At 36.8% G+C, this 22,083-nt stretch overlaps 1 pseudogene; it reads left to right on the plus strand.

Annotated features, from left to right (window-relative positions):
* The window catches only part of LOC133765255 (polyadenylate-binding protein 1-like), a 39,718-nt pseudogene extending 20,035 nt beyond the window's left edge, over window positions 1-19,683 (plus strand).
* The last annotated feature ends 2,400 nt before the right edge of the window (window positions 19,684-22,083 follow it).

The following is a 22,083-nucleotide window of genomic DNA, read 5'->3' on the forward strand; positions in this document are numbered from 1 at the left end:
CTACCCCTATATTTCTGTTAACACTGACTTTCAAATAAATTTCAAAAACACTAAAAATCTCATTGTTGTAACTTAAATATGATTTGTACTCATAGCTTCATGTGGTCCAAATATTAAAAATGAATAAAGAGAAAATTAAAAATATCAGAAGAAAAATAGAATATTAGTGATATTCTTTATGGGAATAGCATATACTCTGAAAAAATAAACTAGCATTTTTTGTGAGTTGTGATTAAAATATTGTTTAACTCTGTGAACTATGAAAATATGAAAATACTAAATGCATGGTGGCATTAAAGTATAGACAATTTTCTACTTTTAAGTGTTGTGCCTTTATTCAATAATGTATAATACATTATAAAGCTATATATTTGAGCCAAGATGGAATTTACCATAACTTTTCTCTATGAAAATTTTGTATTTGTAAAGCATAATTTAAATTGTACAAACTAAAGACCTTTTATAGCTTTGGATATCCTTTTTTTATTTGTAGCTGTAACTGTATCCCATCATACATACATTGAGATTATTTTGTCAATTGAAAGTAAAAATTGATTTGTGATACTGATGTCTCTTTTGGCTTTAAGACCATTCTAAAGTAATTTTCAATTTTCACATTTCCATCTGTCATCATTTTCTCTCTAATGTGAAATACAAATTAACTCTAACTTCATATCTCAATTTATATTTTTATAGGAAATGGGAAATACACAAACTGTGTTTGTGAAAAAATGCCTTGTAAAATTTTGATTAAAATCCCATATGAAATTTAAATTTATGGCAAAACTTCCCTTTAAATAAGAATAACATTTTTTAAAGATTTATTTATTTATTTGAAACTCAGTGAGAAAGATACACAGAGAGAAGAGAGGCAGATAGAGAGAGAGAGAGAGAGAGAGAGAGAGAGAGGTTTTCCATCTGCTGATTCATTCCTCAATTGGCTACAATGGCCAGAGCTGCACCATCCAAAGCCAGGAGCCCAAGCACCCAGGACCAAGAAGAGGCTCCTGGCTCCTGGCTTTGGATCAGCACAAAGCCGGTCGTGGCAGGCATTAGGGGAGTGAACCAAAGGAAAGGAAGACCTTTCTCTCTGTCTCTTCCTCTCACTGTCTGTAATTCTATCTCTCAACTAAATAAAGAAAATCTTATTTTTTTTTTCCTAAAGGAACCATCTGCCTCCAGCAAGGTCACAGGAGGTCCTTTTTTTTTTTTTTTTTTTTTTAATTTTAACAGGTAGAGTTATATATGGGTGCCATGGCCAGTGCTGTGCTGATCTGAAGCCAGGAGCCAGGTGCTTCTTCCCGGTCTCCGATGTGGGTGCAGGGACCCAAGCACTTGGGCCATCCTCCGCTGCCCTCCTGGGCCCCAGCAGAGAGCTGGATTGTAAGAGGAGCAACCAGGACTAGTACCCAATGCCCCAACTGGGACTAGAACCTGGGGTGCTGGCACTGCAGATGGAGGATTAGCCAAGTGAGCCACAGCACTGGCCAATAAATAAAATCTTTAAAAAAAGGGGGGGGGGGCAATCCAACATGGGAAGCAGGATACACAGCAGACTCATAGAATGTCTAAGGCCCTAAACAGCACTCTGGCCTCAGAATCAGCCCTTAAGGCATTTGGATCTGGATAAAAAGCCCATGAGAGTTTCTCAGACATAGAAAGCTAAGACACTGTGGCAAAAATATGACCTAATGAAAGATCTCTGTGAGTGAGATCCCAGTGTAAAGAACGTGCCATCAAAGGAGGTAACTTTCTCTAAAGGGGGAAGAGAACTTCCACTTTGACTATGGCCTTGTCTAAATAGGGTCTGAGTTTGTGAACTCAGGAGGCTTCCATAGCCTTGGCCACTCATGGCAAGAGCTTCAGGTGATTACTGGCATCGTAAATAAGAGTGTCAATTGTTAAATCAACAACAGGAGTTACTGTGCACTTACTCCCCATGTAGGATCTCTTCCTTAATGTGTTGTGCATGAGAATGAATGATAAAGCTAGTCTTCAAACAGTACTTTATATGTGTCTGTGGTGCAATCTGTTGAAATCTTTTTTTTTTTTAATCTTTACTTAGTATATACTAAGTTGATCTTCTGTATATAAAGATAATTAAAACTGAATATTGGCCGGCGCCGTGGCTTAACAGGCTAATCCTCCTGCGGCGCTGGCACACCGAGTTCTAGTTCCAGTTGGGGTGCCGGATTCTATCCCAGTTGCCCCTCTTCCAGGCCAGCTCTCTGCTATGGCCCGGGAGTGCAGTGGAGGATGGCCCAAGTGCTTGGGCCCTGCACCCGCATGGGAGACCAGGAGAAGCATCTGGCTCCTGGCTTCAGATCAGTGAGATGTGCCAGCTGCAGCGGCCATTGGAGGGTGAACCAATGGCAAAGAGGAAGACCTTTCTCTCTGTCTCTCTCTCTCTCACTATCCACTCTGCCTGTCAAAAACAAAACAAAACAAAACAAAACACTGAATCTTAATGAAGAATGGGATAGGAGGGGGGTGTAAGAGATGGGATGGTTTGTGGGTGGAAGGGTGGTTGTGGGGGGAAAAGCCACTATAATCCAAAAGTTGTAATTTCGAAATTTATATTTATTAAATAAAAATTTTCTAAAAAAATTAAGACACACACACAAAAAGAAAAGGATGGCCATTCACAATATAATTGCTCATTTTTGAAGATAAATTTTGCATCTCAGAGAAATAGGTAGGATTTAAGTTTTGGGATTCAAACATTGTTATGGTTTGAGTATCTGTAGCCCTCTAAAACTCAAGTGTTGAAACTTAATCTCTCACTTGATAATATTAAAAGGGGGAAACTTTGAGAAATGGTTAAGTGATGAGGGTTGGGCCGTCATGAATGAAATTAGATTCTTTTTAAAAGAGGCCCCAAGATGCTCCTTCATTCTCCATCATAGGAAGGGGCAGCTGGGAGGCTGTGATTCATAAAGCAGGACACAGACCTTCACAAGCGTTTGATTTTGAACTTTTGAGATCTCAATCTTTGAGAAATGAATGTTTCTTGCTTATAAACCATCCGTTTTAAGTGATGGTGTCCTGACAGCTTGAATAGACAAAGACAAATATTAAATAAACTTAAAATATTCAGACATCTGATCTACACATAGTATCTAAATGAAGGAGTTTGAGTTAGACTTGAATGAAATAAAAATATATCCTTACCTTTTTGATTATTATAATTTTATTTGTAATAGACCTTTCTCAATTAATAAAGATAGTGATTTATTCTTTTTTTTTTTTTTTTTTTTTTTTTTTTACGTTGGGTCGGCAGAGAGCGATTGAGAAGCACAGACTGAGACATAGATACCTCTCATAGTCTGGCTCATTTTCTAAATACCTACAACAGCTGGGCCAGTATAATCCAAAGCCAAGAACTCAATTTTGGTCTCCCATGGAGATGGCAGGGCTGCGAATACCTGATGATCACCTGTTGCCTCACAGTGTAAAGGCAGCTATGTAGATATTAGTCCATGTGTGTAAGAAGGGCCGAAAAACTAAAAAGGATAAAGTATTACATTGTACATCTAAAGTCAGGACAGGAGCTGATCAGTTCATTGTTGCTTATAGTGTCCATTTCACTTAACAGGTTTCCCCTTTGGCGCTCAGTTGTCACCGATCAGGGAAAACAAATGATATTTGTCTCTTTGGGACTGGCTTAATTCACTCAGCATGATGTTTTCTAGATTGCTCCATCTTGTTGCAAATGACTGGGTTTCGTTGTTTCTTACTGCTGTATAGTATTCTATGGAGTACATGTCCCATAATTTCTTTATCCAGTCTACTGTTGATGGACATTTAGGTTGATTCCAGGTCTTTGCTATTGTGAATTGAGCTGCAATAAACATTAATGTGCAGATGGCATTTTTATTTGCCAAATTAATTTCCTTTGGGTAAATTCCAAGGAGTGGGATGGCTGGGTTGTATGGTAGGGTTATGTTCAGGTTTCTGAGGAATCTCCAGACAGACTTCCATAGTGGCTTAACCAGTTTGCATTCCCACCAACAGTGGGTTAGTGTCCCTTTTCCCCACATCCTCTCCAGCATCTGTTGTTGGTAGATTTCTGGATGTGAGCCATTCTCACCGGGGTGAGATGGAACCTCATTGTGGTTTTGATTTGCATTTCTCTGATTGCTAGTGATCTTGAACATTTTTTCATGTGTCTGTTGGCCATTTGGATTTCCTCTTTCGAAAAATGTCTATTGAGGTCCTTGGCCCATCTCTTAAGTGGGTTGTTTGTTTTGTTGTTGTGGATTTTCTTGATTTCTTTGTAGATTCTGGTTATCAATCCTTTATCTGTAGTATAGTTTGCGAATATTTTTTCCCATTCTGTTGGTTGCCTCTTCACTTTCCTGACTGTTTCTTTTGAAGTACAGAAACTTCTCAATTTGATGCGATCCCAAATGTTAATTTTGGTTTTGACTGCCTGTGCTGTTGGAGTATTTTCCAGGAAGTCTTTGCCTGTGCCTATATCTTGCAGGGTTTCTCCAATGCTCTCTAATAATTTGATGGTTTCGGGTCATAGATTTAAGTCTTTAATCCACGTTGAGTGAATTTTTGTGTAAGGTGATAGGTATGGGTCTTGCTTCAAGCTTCTGCACGTGGAAATCCAATTTTCCCAGCACCATTTATTGAATAGACTGTCCTTATTCCAGGGATTAGATTTGGATCTTTGGTCAAATATAAGTTGGCTGTAGATGTTTTGATTGATTTCTGGTGTTTCTATTCTGTTCCATTGGTCTATCCATCTGTTTCTGTACCAGTACCATGCTGTTTTGATAACAACTGCCCTGTAGTATGTCCTGAAATCAGGTATTGTGATGCCTCCAGCTTTGTTTTTCTTGTACAGGATGGCTTTGGCTATTCGAGGTCTTCTGTGTCTCCATATGAATTTCAGTATCATGTTTTCCAGATCTGAGAAGAATGTCTTCGGGATCTTGATGGGTATTGCATTGAATGTATAAATTGCTTTTGGGAGAATAGACATTTTGATGATATTGATTCTTCCAATCCATGAGCATGGAAGATTTCTCCATTTTTTGGTATCCTCTTCTATTTCTTTCTGTAAGGTTTTGCAGTTTTCATCGTAGAGATCTTTAACGTCTTTGGTTAAGTTTATTCCAAGGTATTTGATTGTTTTTGTAGCTATTGTGAATGGGATTGATTTCAGAAGATCTTCTTCAGCTGTGGCATTGCCTGTGTATACAAAGGCTGTTGATTTTTGTGCATTGATTTTATATCCTGCTACTTTGCCAAACTCTTCGATGAGTTCCAGCAGTCTCTTAGTAGAGTTCTTTGGGTCCCCTAAATAAAGAATCATATCATCTGCAAAGAGGGATAGTTTGAGTTCGTCCTTCCCGATTTGTATCCCTTTAATTTCTTTTTCTTGCCTAATGGCTCTGGCCAAAACTTCCAGAACTATATTGAATAGCAGTGGTGAGAGAGGGCATCCCTGTCTGGTACCAGATTTCAGTGGAAATGTTGTTGTTGTTCTAGTACTATTGGTTGAACTCAGTAATTAACACACAATTATCCTTAGGTGTTTAAATTTTAACAGAAAAGTGATCCCTGTTAAATCTAAGAGTGGGAAAAGAGAGGGAGGAGATGAACAATTTGGAACGTGCTCAATCGGACTGGCCGCAAATGGTGTAGTCAGAAATGTGCCAGGGGATTCCAACACAATCCCACCCAGGTGGCATGTACCAATGCCATTGCACTAGTCCAAGTGATCAATATCAGCTCACAATTGATAGCTCTGATAGGTCTAAGAGTCAAAGAGATCACACAAACAAGACAAGTAACTGCTAATACTAACTGATAGAATCAAAAAGGGAGAGAAAGATCCAACATGGGAACCGGGATACACAGCAGACTCATAGAATGGCAGATGTCCTAAACAACACTCTGGCCTCAGAATCAGCCCTCAAGGCATTCGGATCTGGTGGAAGAGCCCATGAGAGTATAGCAGGCATGGAAAGCCAAGATATCATGGAAAAAAAAAAAAAAGACCTAAATGAAAGATCTCTGTGAGTGAGATCCCAGTGGAAAGAACGGGGCCATCAAAGAAGGAGGTACTTTTCTCTGAAGGGAGGAGAGAACCTCCACTTTGACTATGACCCTATCGGAATAAGATCAAAGTCAGCGAACCCTAAAGGCTTCCATAGCCCTGGCAACTCATGACTAGAGCCTAGGGAGATTACTGACGCCATGAACAGGAGTGTCAAATTGTTAAATCAGCAACAGGAGTCACTGTGTACTTACACCCCATGTGGGATCTGTCCCTAATGTGTCGTCTAAAGCGAAGTGATGCTATAACTAGTACTGAAACAGTATTTTTATACTATGTGTTTCTGTGTGGGCACAAACTGATGAGGTCTTTACTAATTATATACCGAATTGATCTTCTGTACATAAAGAGAATTGGAAATGAAAAAAAAAAAAAAAACAACCTGGTGTTAAAATGGAAATGACATAGAAAATTAATTAATTTGAAAAAAAAATTATGTAGGATCTCTGTCTTTAATGTGCTGTACAGTGCTATTTAATGCTATAATTAGTAATCCAATGGTAGTTTTTTCACTTTACGTTGCTATGTGGGCAAAATGTTGAAATCTTTACCTAATATATACTAAACTGATCTTCTGTATATAAAGAGAATTGAAAATGAATCTTTACATGAATGGAAGGGGAAAGGGAGCGGGAAAGGGGAGGGTTGCGGGCGGGAGGGAAGTTATGGGAGGGGGGAAGCCATCGTAACCCATAAGCTATACTTTGGAAATTTATATTCATTAAATAAAAGTTTAATATATAAAAAAAAGAAGGTCCGAAAAAATGAGAGTCTTAAAGAAAATAATTTATATACAATGGAACAAGATACAAGTCCTGAAAGCAGAACCTAGACTCTTCTCTTTCTCCCTTAGCCCAGTATGTCCTTGCCTGCCCTTTATCAAAAGGAACTTGTGGCTTGTTCTGATCACTGGACAGAAATCATTTGCTTCTCCGGTAGATAAGAACATCACACTCAGTATTGTCTGGAGGGGGTTGTTCAGGGTAATTCTAGGTTTAAAGTCATTTTTCTTGTTTTATAACCCTGTTAGGTGGGTTTCAGCCCTCGCTCTGGGGGCAGCTCAGGCGAATCTCCTCTGTCGTTTACCAAGGTAACTGACCATGGAGAACATCTAGGAGGAATTCTGCTCTCATGATTATGTTAGCTATGAATATAGTAACTGAATCTTCATTTTATGTAAATATTGAGTTAAAGCCTCTACATAGTAAACTTCTTAGTTTCTTTAGAACTTCACTATTCACCCATTAATTTACACATGTATGTTTCTCTTCTAGTCAGAAATATAAATTAAATCTCAGTCACTTTTTTTGAGGAGGGCTACTTTGCCAACTGAATTAACAATGACATTATATATACATTATAAATATAAATTTAAATCGTACTGAAAAGTATGTAAACTCTAAAATCAATCATGTGATCATAATAAAAAACAGTGACTTTCAGAGCTTCTAAAAGAATCATTAAAATGAGTCAGATGTATTACAAAGTAGACTTTCAAAATAATTTCTACATTACTCCCAGTAGTATTGAATACCATAATGAATCTAAGTATCAATGTTTCCATAACTGAGAAAAATAATGTGAAGCTTGATAGAACTTGATATTTTGACTATTTTATTACACAAATGCTATATATACAAGAAACAGGTTTAAAATATGTAAGCATCTGTTCTAGTCATAATGCTTATTTTATTTATTTTTACTTTATAGAACTATATGTGCCAATAAAACCATTGTTGGAGTCCTAATTATAAAAAAGGTGCAGGGAGAAGTTGCCTCTGTGATATAATTGGGAGAGGGCTAGATGGGGGCAGGTGCTGTGATGCAGTGACTAAGACTATGTTTGGAACTCCGACATCCCATATTGGAGCACCTGTTTGAATATAAGCTGTTCTAGTTCCAATACAGCTTCCTGCTAATACGCATGGGAAAGCAGCAGGTGATGATCCATGTACTTGGGTGGTTCTGGCCATTTTGAGAGTGAGCCATCTTATGGAAAATGTGTCTTTCTTTCCCTCCCTCTCTGTCAATCTCTCTCTCAAATAAATCAATAAATCTTTAAAAGTCCAATAACAGAGGCCTGGATGGTTCTGCCAAACCGAAATATCAGCCAATCTCCAAACTTCTGAGATTGTTTTTAACTTAAAAAAGATATATATTACTTTGATTACTGTTAATGAATTTTTTGAGTTTCTTATATATTCTGAATAACAATTTTTTTCTTAAATGAATAATTTGCAAATATTTCCATATTCACTTAGTTGTCTCTTCACTCTGTTAGCTGTTTCTTTTGCTGTTTAGAAGTTCTCAAATTCGTACAATCTCCTTTTCTTTTTTTTTTTTTTCCTTTTGGTTGATTGTGCTTTTGAGGTCCTACCAAAGCTCATTGCTTATGCCAATGTCTTAACATGTTTCCAAGATGTTTTTTCCAATAGTTCATACTCTGAAATCTTACACTTAAGTCTTTGATCCATTTTGAGTTGATTTTTGTATAAGATAAAGAATAGAGACAATTTTCCCAGCAACATTTGTTGAATAGACTGTCCTTGCTCCAGGAATTGGTTTTAGATCCTTGATCAAATATAAGTTGGATGTAGATGTTTGGATTTATTTCTGGTGTTTCTGTTCTGATCCGTTGGTCTATTCATCCGTTTCTGTACCAGTACCACGCTGTTTTGATTATAACTGCCCTGTAGTATGTCCTAAAATCTGGTATTGTGATGCCTCTGGCTTTGTTTTTGTAGTACAAAACTGCTTTAGCTATTCCAGGTCTCCTGTGCCTCCATATGAATTTTGGCATCATTTTTTTCCAGATTTCAGAAGACTGTCTTTGGTATTTTGATTCGTATTACATTGAATCTATAAATTGCTTTTGGGAGAATGGACATTTTGATGATATTGATTTTTCCAATCCATGAGCATGGAAGATTTTTCCACTTTTTGGTATCCTCTTCTATTTATTTCTTTCTTTAAGATTTTGTAATTGTCATCATAGAGATCTTTAACGTGCAGAAGCATGAAACAAGACCCCTACCTAACACCTTACACAAAAATCCACTCAACATGGATTAAAGATCTCAATCTATGGCCCAACACCATCAAATTATTGGAGAACATTGGAGAGACCCTGCAAGATATATGCATAGGTAAAGACTTCTTGGAAAAGACCAAAAAGACACAGGCAGTCAAAGCCAAAATTAACAATTGGGATTACATCAGATTGAGAAGTTTCTGTACTGCAAAAGAAATAGTCAGGAAACTGAAGAGGCAACCTACAGAATGGGAAAAAAACTTTTGCAAACTATGTATCCGATAAAGGATTAATAACTAGAATCTACAAAGAGATCAAGAAACTCCACAACAACAAAACAAACAACCCACTTGATAAATGGGCCAAAAGACATTTTTCAAAAGAGGAAATCCAAATGGCCAACAGACACTTGAAAAAAATGTTCAGATTTATTAGCAGTTGAAGAAATGCAAATTAAAACCACAATGAAGTTTTAACTCACCCAGGTTAGAATGGCTCAAATACAAAAATCTACCAACAACAGATGCTTAGAGGATGTGGGAAAAAAGGAACACTAACCCACTGTTAGTGGGAATGAAAACTGGTAAAGCTACTATGGAAGTCAGTTTGGAGATTCCTCAGAAACCTGAATATAACCCTACCATACAACCCAGCCATCCCACTCCTTGGAATTTACCCAAAGGAAATTAAATTGGGAAACAAAAAAGCTGTCTGCACATTGATGTTTATTGCAGCTCAATTCACAATAGCTAAGACCTGGAACCAACCCAAATGCCCATCAACAGTAGACTGGATAAAGAAATTATGGGACATGTACTCTATAGAATACTATAGAGCAGTCGCCGGTGCCGTGGCTTAACAGGCTAATCCTCCACCTTGTGGCGCCGGCACACCAGGTTCTAGTCCCGGTTGGGGCGCCGGATTCTATCCCGGTTGCCTCTCTTCCAGGTCAGCTCTCTGCTATGGCCCGGGAAGGCAGTGGAGGATGGCCCAAGTCCTTGGGCCCTGCACCCGCATGGGAGACCAGGAGAAGTGCCTGGCTCCTGGCTTTGGATCAGCACGATGCGCCGGCCACAGCGGCCATTGGAGGCTGAACCAATGGCAAAGGAAGACCTTTCTCTCTGTCTGTCTCTCTCACTATCCACTCTGCCTGTCAAAAAATTAAAAAAAAAAAAAATACTATCGAGCAGTCAAAAACAATGAAATCCAGTCATTTGCAACAAGATGGAGTAATCTGGAAAACATCATGCTGAGTGAAATAAGCCAGTCCCAAATGGACAAATATCACATGTTCTCCCTGATTGGTGACAACTAACCGAGCACCTAAAAGGAAACCTGTAGAAGTGAAGTGGACACCATGAGAAACGATGACTTGATCAGCCCTTGTCCTGACTGTTGAGGAACATCTTACTACTTTATTCCTTTTAGTATTTTTTTGTTCTACCTAATACCATTGGTTGAACTCTTTAATTAACACACAATTATTCTTAGGTGTTTAAATTTAACCGAAAAGTGATCCCTGTTAAATATAAGACTGAGAATAAGAGAGGGAGGAGATGTACAGTTTGTCCCATGCTAATGGTAGAGTTAGAAATGTTCCTGGGGATTCCAATTCATTCCCATCACGGTGGCATGTTCAATGACATCTCACTAGTCAACGTGATCAGTTTCAGTTCACAATTAATCATAATGATAGGATTAAGAGTCAGAGGGATCACATAACCAAGATTAGTGTCTGCTAATACTGATAGAATTAAAAAGAAGAGAATAATCCAATATGGGATCGGGATACACAACAGACTCATAGAATGTCAAAGGCCCTAAACAGCACTCTGCCCTCAAAATCAGCCCTTAAGGCATTCAGATCTGGCTAAAAAGCCCATAAGAGTATTTCAGGCATGGAAAGATAAGACACACTGGGGAAAAAAAAAAAAAGACCTAAATGAAAGATCACTGTGAGTGAGATCCCAGGGGAAAGAACAGGCCATCAAAGAAGGAGGTACTTTTCTCTGAAGGGAGGAGAGAACTTCCACTTTGACTATGACCTTGTCTAAATAAGAACGGAGTTGGAGAACTCAAAAGGCTTCCATAACCTTGGCAGCTCATGACAGGAGCCCCGCGTGTCAATTGTTAAATCAACAACAGGAGTCACTGTGCACTTCGCCCAATGTAGGATCTCTGTCCTTAATGTGTTGTACTATGTGAATTAACAGTATAACTAGTACTCAAACAGTACTTTATACTTTGTGTTTCTGTGTGGGTGCAAACTGTTGAATTCTTTACTTATTATATACTAAATTGATCTGTATATAAAGAGAAGTGAAAATGAATCTTGATGTGAATGGGATGGGAGAGGGAGCAGGAGATGGGATGTTTGCAGGTGGGAGGGAGGTTATGGGGGGGATAAAGCCGCTATAATACAAAAGTTTTACTTGGGTAATTTATATTTATTAAATAAAAGTTAAAAAAAAGAATAGAGACAAAATTTCAGTCTTCTGTTTTGGATATGCAGTTTCTTTCCTCCCTTCATTCTTTCGTTCCTTCGTTCCTTCCTTCCTTCCTCCCATAGGCACATGAAAAACTGCTCGGGATCACCAGACATCAGGGTAATGCAAATCAAGCCCACAATGAGGTTTCACATCACCCCAGTTAGAATGGATCTCATATAAATATCAAGAAACAATGAATGGTGGCAAGGATATGAGGAAAAAAGTACCCTAATCCACTGCTGTTGGGATTGTAAACTAGAATAGCCATTTTGAAAGTCAATATGGAGATAACATAGAAAGCTGAAAATAGATATACCATAACACCTAGCAATCCCATTCCTGGGAATCTACCCAAAAGAAATGAAAACATACAAAAAAGTTATTTGTCATGTTTATTGCAGCTCAATTCACAAAAGCTAAGATAAAGATATAGAATATAGATATAGAATCAACTCAGATGTCCATCAACTGATGACTAGATGAAGAAATTGTGAGATTTCTGAGTTAATATTAACCCTGTATTAATGGTAAGATTGGGACATTAGGAGCCAAGGTCAGGAATTTTAAAATAATTGCAAGAATAAATGAGGAATTCAAAGCAGGCATGTTGTTAATGGAGATAGATAGATGATATAGATGACATGATAGAGATAGAGATAGAGATAGATATAGATAAAGATAGATTATAGATTTAGATATAGTATGGAATGCTACTCAGATGTAATAAAAGAATGAAATTTTGTTTTTTGCATCAAAATGGTGCAACTGAAAACCACTATACTTAGAGAAATAAACCAGTTCCAAATGAAAAAATATCACATGTTTTCCCTGAGATGTAATAACTATTACAGTACCAAAAATGTAATGTATAGGAGTAAAGTTGATACTTTGAGATTTGATTATTACAGCTCTTGTCTCTACTGTTGAAGATCAATTTTTTTTTCTTTTTACTATTTGTTGAACTCTTTTACTTAGTGTAGGGTTAATCTTATGACCATTAAATAAGCTGAAAGTAGATCTCTGTAAAAATTAAGAGAGGGGATAATAGAAGAAGATAGAGGGAGTATCAGAGCATGGGCAGGAGGAAGGTAAGGTGGGGAAATATAATTATGTTTCTAAAGCTGTATATATGAATTACATGAAATTTGTTTACCTTAGCTAAAAATTAAAAATAAAAATTATAAGACAGAGATGATATTTAAAATCATATATGTTAATTGGGAAAAGAGGAAAAATAATGAACTAATGTTCTTCCATTTAGTTTGGATCATGATATTGGTTTATTCATTTAGGAAGTTACTAGTTTTGAAAGACATCACAGAGAGTTATGGTTAATGTTTAAGGAAGATGAAAAATCAGAGTTAGATCAAAAGGAAGAATAAGTTTCAAATCATTACATTATTTGAAATATACATATAGGAAAATGAAAGCTAACTGAATATGAAAGACAGTATATTTTATTTATTTCACCAGTATATTAATGCTCAAACTTTACTCTGACATATATCGTTGGATAGCAAATGTCAGCAGGAAGGGAAGAGTGAATTTTTCATGCATATTATGAGAATTCAACTGCCAAATAATTTCTCAAATATAATAGATAAATGATAAGTGTTTAATTTTCTATATTATTTTTAAATACTAATCTTCTGGAAGAAATATTAATTCAATTTATGAAAAATATTTTTCTAAAACCATCTACTTCTGGTAAAGGTTAAACAGTTTCATGTCAAATAAAAGCATGCTATTTCTTAAATAAAAGGGCAGGTATGTTAATATAACTTGGATTTTCTTGCATATATGTCTTAAATCTTACTGGATGATTAGATTAGATGACCTTTATGTCCATCAAACCCTGGGATTTTGTGATTATATGATTAAATATATTTTATTTATTTTTATCATATACAATAAGAATGTGATGTATCACCAGCAATTCTAATTAAGTAGTACTTTTTGCACCAGAAGAATTTCTATGCCAAGGATGCAGTGGTAAGAATAACTAACTCTTAGTGAATTCTAATCCTGTATGAATGGTGTGATTAGGACCTTGGGTATCAGGGTCAGTAATTTCAAAATAATTGCAAGAATAAATGAAGAATTCAAAGCAAACATGATGTTAATGGATCAAGACTTCATCACTATATCGTATGAAGCTCTATAGCCTAGATTACAGTACAAACTCCCTCTTCTCCAATTTTATAGTGCAGTAACAGTTTTAATAATTTTATTCTTAAAATACTGTCCAAGGCCGGCACTGTGGCTTAACAGGCTAATCCTCTGCCTTGTGGCGCCGGCTCACCGGGTTCTAGTCCTGGCTGGGGCGCCGGATTCTGTCCCGGTTGCTCCTCTTCCAGGCCAGCTCTCTGCTATGGCCCGGGAAGGCAGTGGAGGATGGCCCAAGTGCTTGGGCCCTGCACCCGCATGGGAGACCAGGAGAAGCACCTGGCTCCTGGCTTCGGATCAGTGAGATGCGCCGGCTGCAGCGGCCATTGGAGGTTGAACCAACGGCAAAAAGGAAGACCTTTCTCTCTGTCTCCCTCTCTCTCTATCCACTCTGCCTCTCAAAAAAAAAAAAAAAAAAAAAAAAAAAGAAAGAAAAAAATACTGTCCAAATTATATTTTATGTTAATATTCTCTGAATGAATACATGCATGGGTAAATGATAGAAGGATGAGAGATAAATAGATTTTCTATACAATCTTCTGAGCTTTGTAATCTTTATCCTTACAATGCTGCAAGAAAAAAAAAATGTGTCTTTTCTAAAAAAAAGAATAGTGTTTTGGAGGACATGAGAAAAACCAGTCCTGATTCTCTACGCCTTGTTTGATAATTTATAAATTTGTAATTAAAAATAATTATAAATCTGGGTAAATGTGCTTCAATATAAGAAACGCTAAAGAATGCAAATATATGTTTATTGATTTGTTGATAGCAGTTTATAAAAATGGAGCCAATGGTCTTTTGAATCACAGTAATTAAAGCCTTTTTGATTTTACCTACTCTTTACGTCTTCAGGTTTAATCCTTTTGCCATTCCAATGGCCCATTCATCTCTGTTAGATTTTCTTGATCGACAATATAAAACCGTGCAAGATTATTTCTTTTGAAAAAGGACTATTTAGCTCAATTCAAGTTTTACACTTCATATTTAGCAGATTTTCTCTTTTTTTAAAATATTTATTTTATTTATTTGAAAGTCAGAGTTTCAAAGTGTGGTAGAGACAGAAAGAGAGGTCTTCTACCTGCTGGTTCGCTCCCCAGATGACTGCAACAGCTGGAGCTGTGCCAATCCACAGCCAGGAGCCAGGAGCTTCTTCCAGGTCCTCCACAAGGGTACAAGGGCCCCAGGACTTGGGCCATCTTCTACTGCTTTCCCAGCCCATAGCAGAGAGCTGGATCAGAAGGGGAGCAGCCAGAACTACAACCGGCACCCACATGGGATGCTGGAGCTTCAGGCCAGGGCTTTAACCAGCTGTGTCACAGCATTGGCCCCAGATTTTCTTTTTTTTAAATGATTTATTTGCTTATTTGAAAGGCAAAGTTACAAAGAGAAAGGGAGAGAGAGGGGAAGAGAAGGAACTTCCATGTGCTTGGTCACTCACCAAATGGCTATTGTAATAGCTAGGGCTGGGCCACGCCAAAGCCAAGTGCCTGGAAATCCATACAGGTCTCCAACATGGATTGACAGGGGCAACAGCACCTGGGCCATCCTCAGTTCTTTTCCCAAATGCAGTAGCAGGGAACTGGATTAGAAGTCCAGCTGCCTGGACTACAAGCAGCCCCCAAGTGGGATGCCAGCTTTGCAGGCTGCAGCATAACTCACTGCACTACAATGCTTTCTGCCAGTTAATTTGCTATTAAACTCCATTATGTTATGAAATATCCTCCCTTTCAATTTACAATACATTAACAGACTTTTCAAGGTGAACAGGAATAGATGCTAAAAGCTGACATTAAAAAAAAGATTTTATATTTACAATTTGTTCAAAAATTATCAAAATCCAAATTATGTGGCAACGTGTTGTTTAACATACAGCATAGACTGAAAAATATTAAAATAGTATACCTATTGTTTAGATGATGCCTATAAAATTTGTTTTATTTTATTTATTTTTATTTTCCAATAAGGAATTTATTAGTATATTTGATTCTAAGGGTTACAGGAAAGATTTGATAATTACTATAACACAATTCTCATGTTAATCTGAGGTTAAAACAAAGAGGACAGGTTTAATGTAGTTTATAGATACAATTCTAAAAATATAATAACACTTTCCTTCCTCCTTTTCTCCCTTTCCCTTTCCTTCTTTCTCTTTCTTCCTTTCTTCCCTCCCTCCCTCCTTCCTTCTTGCTTTTCTTTCTTAAATTTTTGAGATAGCATATTTTTAAATTATATTATAAGCAAAGGCTAAATGCCTTGCTAAATAAAATGTACAAAGAGTAAAAAGTTAAAAGGCCTTAGTTCAGTGGGAATATAGACAAAGACTATACATAATAAGTAAATGAAAAGTTGACAATTCTAGTCATATACAGTAAAATTTAAAACAATCACAGATCATTAAAATTATAGTAGTATATCATTCTTTTTTTTGAAAAAATTAATGTATTTATTTTGAAGGCCAAAGTTGGGGGGGGGTGGCTAGGCTTAGCCAAAGCCAGGAGCCAAGGGCAATTGTTTTACATTTAATAGCAGTGAGGCATAACACTCATTGCTATCTAGTCACATGATCTGAGAGATATTCAAGTTTGTCAATGTCTTAGAAATTTCAATTGCAATCACAATGAGTATAATCTGAAAGGTTGATAATTCCATGTATTCTAAATCTTCCTAATTTTCCTGGCTACAATTTCTAACTCTTATCAAGTCATCTCTTTATTGCTTTATAATCTCTTTTAGCATTTATTGCTATCTAATATCACATATTTTTTTTGAAATTCCCTCTAAATTATGAGCTTCATGAGATATTTTTGTCTACTGTGTTCATTTCAGTGTCACAGGCCTTAGAAGTGTGTCAGATGATTAACAGTGTCCCGTGAAGACCACTTGAATAAATGAAAAGGATACAAGTTTCCAGGAAATCCTTCAGCTGCACTTGTAAATGCAAAGATGTGATTACTCATTCCTACAGATCAGTCATGGACAAGCACTTCTTCTGAGACATGGCACAAATTAATGAAAGCCAAGTAAATTCCATTCTTGTATACACCAATGAACATTATACAGAATTGGAGGAAAAAGTTAAAAGAAATTTTACTTGTATTCCTCATAAAGTTAGATGCATTCAATATTTCTTCATACATAATAAGTTGTTCAAGTAAAATTCATTAAATCTAGCTATTTTTCTAAGTAGTAGCATGAAATGTTTAAAGCTAGAGTTGGCTTGATTTCAACAAATTAGTTTTACTTTAGTAACCCAGAAAATTAAGCAAACTTACTTCTCTCAAGATTCAATGTCAGAACTGAGTTTGTGTTTGCAGAATTATTAGTTTTAATTAATAGCAATGGTTTAGATATTTTAGAAGATAAAGATTTGTATTTTCACAAGTATCTCATTTCCAAAATATTACAAAATACTGGGATTTTGACAATTAATTTTAATTAACAATAAATAGGATCATGGATTATAACTTTTTTCAATAATTGGCATAGTGAAAATTTAGATCCTTATTTAAATTTTTATTAAAAATGCATGAATTATATTTCTTCTATTTTGTTTCTTTAAGCAAGCTAATCTATTCAAATTTAATCATTTTGGGCCTGCTTATACTTACATATAAAGCAAAACGATAACTATGAATAATTTTAGTAAACAAACATGGTCAACACAACAAATAATTCTAACAAGATTTTTGCCTTAAATTTCCTTCATTGTAGTTTACTCCATCAACTATTGATTAAACTCTACTATGAGTCAAACACTATGCACTAAGGATTTATCATGTAGAATTTATAAGTTCATGAGAAAAGAGTTACAATAAACAAATGAACATATGAATACTTTGATTACTATAAATGCTGAGAAATAAAGTGTTAGGTTATAAGCATTGTTAAAGGGTGATATTTAAGCAAATATTTAATAAACAAGGAAAAAGTCATTCAAAAGTTACATAAACATCTTTGAAGAAAGTTACAGGGAGAAGAAACAGTAAATCGAAAATCATGTATAAGGGGTAATTGATGGAGTAGAAGTAATCCTGCTCTTTCCAAGGACAAAAAGAACAGTGTGGTGAGAGAATTCTATCCAAGAAAGAGCACAGAACAAGACACAGATAGGAGAGAGGGGCAGAGGCAGGTATAGTGTATATTATGATGGATGCAATCTTTAAAAGATATTCAAATACATAAATTAACCTATTATTCCTGATTTCGGTCTGAGCACTCCCATAATCAGTGAATTAAGACTAATTTTTTTTTGTCTTTTGCAAATATAATGACTTTCAATTGTTCCTGCTAAGTACATATATTTATAACAAATATAATCCATAAACAATATAAAATATGTAAATAATGTAATTTGTAAAGTAGTTCCCTTTTTATTAGAATAATATAAAGTCATTTCTTTCTGCACAGTAGAGATTTTGAGCAGTCATATAAGTAATAGTTTTCAAGCAAACTCACATTGTGGTTTTGTATTTTCAATAATTGCATCTCACCCACACCCCTCCCACATTGTGGTTTTGGAATTGGCTTTAAAAATTGAAAGTTTGCAAGTATCTTTTGCAGTTTTGAGTTTTTCTTGGAAATGTCCAAAGATGAAAGACTTCCTGGAACATCCTGTACATGGAAACTGTAAGGCACCCGGAGTGTGGAAAAGAGGCAACCACTATTCCCTGGAAGTCTAAGATGGATGGAAATGACAGCAGGACAGGAGACAGGAAGGGTCATAGGCCAGTAGGATGCAGGTGAGAGACAAAGAGAGAGGCAGCAGCCATCTGGAGTCTTCACCAATAAAGAAGCAGTGGCATCAGGGTACCGTTGAAGAGCCAAAAGTGTCAAACACATCCTGTGCTGAGACCACTAGACTGGCCGTAAGCCAGGCTGAAACAGCAGACGAGGTAGTGTCTTTCTGAGCCTGAAATCATGTATTCAGTCTCCTGTTTCTAATGCTGTGACCTGGCCACGTCAATCCCTTTGAAAGGAAGGAGGAGAGGTGACAGGTTTGAGAAATAAGTTAAGCTTCAATGGCAACCTTGATATTAAAATCAATGGGCACTTGGAACACTTCACAGGAACTAGAATTTTAATTCCTGGTTGGGCTTTGCAGTTACTGGTCTGGCCTGAGGAAAAGGTATTCTCCAGTAGCAGATCCTGATAAAAATTAGCGCTACAAAGAAGAGCGCCAGGCTCAACTCTTCAACCAGTATATGCAGAGAATGGCAGGTGCAGGAGCTGAGCCCAACCCAGTGATCAACGCTTACCTGCCAGCCCCTCCTTCAGGTGACTTCATGACAGCAACCCAGAGACTCAGAAACATGTGGCATACTATCCTCCTAGCCAAACAGCTCAGCTAAGACCGCTCACCCATTCCAAAATATGCCCAGTGCTATCTGCCCAGCCGCTCCTAGACCACCATGTAATACTGTGAGACCAACTTCTTCACAGGTTCCACGAATCTCATCCGCACAGCGTGTTGCTAATACATCAACACCGACAATGGGTCCACATCCTGAAGCTGCTGCTGCGGCCACTGCTGCTGCCCACATCATTCCACAGTACCACAAACATGCTGCCTGAGTTCACAATCCTTGATCTTCATGCACAGCCACCAGTTTCCAGGCAACAGCAGCAGATCACTTATGAGGTCCCATGTTGTCATTGGCACCCCCAACCCACCCCCCTCCATCCCCAGCTCGAGAGCAAAAACAAATCTGTGAAGGTTGTTTCCTCTTACTCAAGCACGCACCCGACTATTGTTGGTTAATTCATTGGTTCGTTGTTCGTGATAGGTAATTCAGAACTTTATATGCTCGAGTCTCCAGTCTCTCCGTTCTAAAGATGATGAAGCTGTAGCTGTACTACAAGCCCACCAAGACAAAAAGGCCGCCCAGAAAGCAGTGAACAGTGCCATTGGTGTTCCAAATGCTTAGAACTGATCAGGGATCACGGAGAGAAAGAAAAATATCTAAACACTGAAAAACTTAAAATATTATGGAAAAATGAAAAATATAGAATAAAAACTGAACATTTTAAAATAAAAAAAAAAGGTCCAAAGGAAAGTTTGAACCTTACGTACTGAGCAGATGCCAGGCCTAGCAGGCATAATACTAGTTCTAGATTAGTTATTGATCTAAAACCAACAAAAATCCACAAAAATAGTAAAATATAAAAACAAATTAATGCTTTATAGACCCTGGAAAAAGAATTGTCAGCAAAATACAAATATTTAAAGCATTCATTTAATGTCAGCTCTGTTTTAAGGAACAGAATTGATAACTGAGCAAGAAAACATAATTTGGATTATAAAATTCTGGCTTTAATAAAAATTCCTTAAACAGTCAAAAAATTCAGCACATGTAGTTTTATTTGTGAATTTAGAAGAGAGGAAAAACAAAGCAAGAAGGATACATTATCAAGTCAGTTGCCACTATGGACTTCTCATTTGGGGGATGCTTGTTTTGTTTTATTTTAAAATCTTAGTACATAACTGATAGAATTAAAAAGGAGAGAACAATCTAACATGGGAAGTGGGATACACAGCAGACTCATAGAATGGCAGATGTCCTAAACAGCACTCTGGCCTCAGAATCAGCTCTTAAGGCATTCAGATCTGGCTCAGGAGCCCATGAGAGTATTTTAGGCATGGAAAGCCAAGACACTCTGGCAAAAAAAAACAAAAACAAAAACAAAAACAAAAACAAAAAACAAAAAACACAAAACAAAAACCTAAATGAAAGATCTCAGCAAGTGAGATCCCAGTAGAAAGAACAGGGCCATCAAAGAAGGAGGTACCTTTCTCTGAAGGGAGGAGGGAACTTCCACTTTGACTATGACCTTGTCTAAATAAGGTTGGAGTTGGCAAACTCAAAAGGCTTCCATAGCCTTGGCAACTCATGACAAGAGCCTTGGGTGATTACTGACGCCATTAATAAGAGTGTCAATTGTTAAGTCAACAACAGGAGTCACTGTGCACTTACCCCCCATGTAGGATCTCTGACCTTAATGTGTTGTACAATGTGAATTAATGCCATAACTAGTACTGAAACAATACTTTATACTTTGTGTTTCCGTGTGGGTGCAAACTGTTGAAATCTTTACTTAATATATACTAAATTGATCTTCTGTATATAAAGATAGTTGAAAATGAATCTTAATGTGAGTGGAATGGGAGAGGGAGCAGGAGATGGGAGGGTTGCAGGTGGGAGGAAAGTTATGGAGGAGAAAAAGCTGCTATAATCCAAAAGCTGTACTTTGGAAATTTATATTTATTAAATAAAAGTTTTAAAAAAAGCTTAGTACATTACTTAGTGGGATATCTCTTTCTGATACCAAGATATTGATGAGTGTCTCTGAAAACCTGCCTAAAGTGTACCTTTCACTTCCAGCTTAAGGGAGCAGCAAAATTCCTTACCCCAGGGTGTCACTTTGTGTGCGCCAAACTTGAAAACGGGATAAAGCAAAGCTAGTTCTCTGAATATAACAAGTAGACCTGCTATTTCCATTTCAGGCCCCTCCTTACTTGGAGGTCTCGTTTCTGAACCCATTTATGTGATCTTTCCTTTATTATTTAGGAGAAACATCTGCCTCTTAAATATTGTATGTGACTCATGCTGTGAGGTTTTCTTATAAGTTTACCATAAACATGCTTCATAGTGTGAAAACATTAAATAGCAAGTATTCTACTGTATTTTGTAATGTGTACAATTCAGAAACTTTACCAAAGCAGGGGTTAAAACAAAACTTCAGATAAAATGATAACTAAAAATATTTGTACATTTTATATTTTTCAAAGATATAATGTGTGGAAAAATACTACATGAAGTTCTTATATGTTAATTAGTTGATATAATCTTTCTCTCACACTTCATAATTTTTATTATTATTCTTATGACACATTTGTGGATTATCAAAATATTACAACTTTTTCATGAATTTACTATTCTGAAGCGTAGGGAAAGATAATTGAACCAATTGATTTTGAAATACGTAGTTTAGCTTAAAATACAAAATAATAATCATATACCCTATTGGAAAAACGATGAAACCAAAATATCTATAATGATAAAATTGAAAAAAAAATCGATTTGAGAAAGTAGGAATTAACGTTTGTTCTATCAGTTAAGAAGCCTCCATCCCATAAGAGAGTACTGGCTTGAGTCCTGGCTTCACTCCTGATTTCAACTTCCTGCTAACGCAGTGCCTCAGAGAAAGCAGTAATGAACCGAGTAGTTGAGGCCCTTTCACCTGCATGAGAGACCCAGATGGAGTTCCCAGCTCCAGGTTTCAGCCGGGCCCAGACCTGGACACCGCAGGCCATCTGCATAGTGAAC

This window comes from Lepus europaeus, chromosome 8, assembly GCF_033115175.1.
Source record: "Lepus europaeus isolate LE1 chromosome 8, mLepTim1.pri, whole genome shotgun sequence".
NCBI lineage: Eukaryota > Metazoa > Chordata > Mammalia > Lagomorpha > Leporidae > Lepus > Lepus europaeus.